The 2,626-nt window shown below is 36.5% G+C and overlaps 1 protein-coding gene across 1 annotated transcript in view; it reads left to right on the forward strand.

The window, feature by feature from the left end:
* The window catches only part of LOC108244920 (transcription factor HES-5-like), a 14,098-nt gene that overhangs the window by 10,568 nt on the left and 904 nt on the right, over positions 1-2,626 (forward strand). The gene's annotated exons all lie outside the window — the stretch shown is intronic.

The raw sequence follows: 2,626 nt of genomic DNA on the forward strand, positions 1-2,626 counted from the left end.
CCCCAACACCTGCCTCATCTGGACCCCAATACCTGTCTCATCTGGACCCCAACACCTGCCTCCTCTGGACCCCAACACCTGCCTCATCTGGACCCCAATACCTGTCTCATCTGGACCCCAACACCTGCCTCCTCTGGACCCCAACACCTGCTGCATTTGTAATTTATTCTGTTTATGTGAGTTCGTTTTTCAGTATCTGTTCAATAAAATTTCACACCATCAGATAGCAGATCGGCTGTAGGGTCACAGCATTCATAAAGCTTTGTGTGTTTTTATTTACCTCTAAGTCCTTCACATGTTCTCCTGAGCCAACAAACTTCTGTCCTTCAAATTTATTTTTTGCAAAAGATTATCTATTAGTACGGCTGTTTTACCTACTTATAAATGTGTTACAAAACAATATAAAACCCTCACAATTAAATATTAGCAACTTCTAATTCAAATCTTTCTACGGAAATTTAATACTAATGACAAAAGTTAGCAATAGTGATGCAGTACAAACCGAACTTGCAATAAAATTGGTGAGTTTTCTGAAATAAACAGAACTTCAACCTGTGAATTTTCACTTGAGCTTAAAAAAGAAAACCGTTTAGCGTAAGAACATGGATGACAGAAGTTTATTGAGTATATGAACCACTATTATGGGAGATTTAACAGACAGCAGATCGGTTGTTAGGAGTTGTCAGAACTGGGTTTACAAGAAGTTTTACTTTTCTGTTAGATTTTAAAAAAACATCCTGAAACAGTGGTTGGTGTTTTGGTTGCATCTCTGCACATTAAAGGGCAGTGATCACTAATTTTCGATCAGATTTCAGTTTCAGGTGGTGGGATACAAAAATCCAAACAAACAGGTAACAAGTGTCACATACGGAGCAGCACACTTGTCCCGATCCTCTTGTGAAAGAAAAGAAAGGACAAAGTGTGGGAAACCAATGGAAAGTCACTCTCAGAGCCCCAGAGACACAAAAGACGATGACCTCTGTCCGGCAGAGACACCAGAAAATGGTGGGACCAAAACAAAACCTTCCCGGTTGTCAAGTTAGAGGATTACTGAAGAAACACCACTGGAAACAAACACCTGTAAGGATGTGAAAAACTTCAGTTTTTAGTTGTGAAACAAACCATTAAATTAACACTGTGATTTTACAGCTGCTACAGTAAAATAAAAACAAAAATTAGTAAAAGGCGTAGTGGACTGTTTCTCATTATTCTGGATGGTAAAGAAATATTTTCTTTTTCTGCTCATTTCATTGGCTGTTTATTATTTTGATATTTGATAGAAATAAAAGTAAAACATTTTGAGTTAAGCAACAATAAACTCAAATTATAGATGATTCCTGCTTTGCTGAGACATTTTTTTAACATGGCACAAGTGAATCCTTTTATGAAAGTGTGTGAACACTCTCGAAAAAAGATTTGTAGCTGAGTGAAATTAGCATCCTTGACCTTTAACATCAGTGGACAAATATCCAGGGATTTGGCACACTTCCCGTTCTCTCAGTCGCTTCATGATGCTGTAATGTCGAACTTTAAACTCCTCCTGAGCTGTAGGAAGCAGAAATATTATGACTGTTCATATTTGATTCATTTCTAAAATAAAATTAAAGGTTTTATCAAACATTAGAGGCAGCCAATCCCGTTGTTTCCCTCCAGATGGTTGGTGGCGTCAGCCTCTGTCTCTGTCGGAGCACACGGCCAAGATCCGTCACAAAAGCTCTTTTCAAAGTCCTTTTGTGGCGCACTGACCACAAAAACTGAGTGTGGGAAACCGAGAGCAACTTTCTGCTCACACACGTCACAAACTAAACATACACCTGCCACTTCTGCAAAATAAAACCTTTACACTTTGTAAAATATGGATCAAAACTAAGATAAAAACGCCAAAAAATGACTTTGATTTAAGCAACAAAAGAATAATAAAGGATTATATACAACAAAGTGTTTGAGCTTAAAACCATAAAGCTGTTTAAGAGTGTAAAAATGTACATATTTATAAAAATAAAGACAATGATTTGGTATGTTGCTTCTCTTTTCATTTAAATAAATCAGTTTTAAAACCAAAGTGACAAATATCATTAAATTTACTGCCCAAAAACAGAAAACATTTCTAATCTTTCATTCCACTTTTTTCAACATATATATTAAAGTATTAGAAACTCTTGAATATGAGTTTATAATACTTGAGATTCTGTGAGATTCAGAATTTTTAAAGTCAGGGTTTAAATGATTTTATAAATGTAGCCTCAATTGTTGTTGATAAAAAAACAGCAGTCTTGGATGTTATCCCCTTTAAAAAGGCCCGACAGTGGATCTGATGTGATGAATAATGAGGCACACGTCTATTGTTCCTCCAAAGAAAGGACAGAGTGTGGGAAACCAGAGGAAACTCACTCTCAAAGTCGCTGTGGGACAATAGATGCCGACCTTTGACCTGAGGAGACGCAGCCTCACAGGGAGCCACTTTTAACTTTTATCAATCAAAGAACTTTAATATTGAGATACAACTTTGTCGAAAGGTAAAAATTTCAAATCTAATATATAAATCATAAGGTGTTTTAATGTTCAGGTTGCCTAATTTTAACATTTCACCAATTCACACACACACACACACACACACACACACACA

The sequence above is a fragment of the Kryptolebias marmoratus genome, linkage group LG4, assembly GCF_001649575.2.
Source record: "Kryptolebias marmoratus isolate JLee-2015 linkage group LG4, ASM164957v2, whole genome shotgun sequence".
Lineage (NCBI taxonomy): Eukaryota > Metazoa > Chordata > Actinopteri > Cyprinodontiformes > Rivulidae > Kryptolebias > Kryptolebias marmoratus.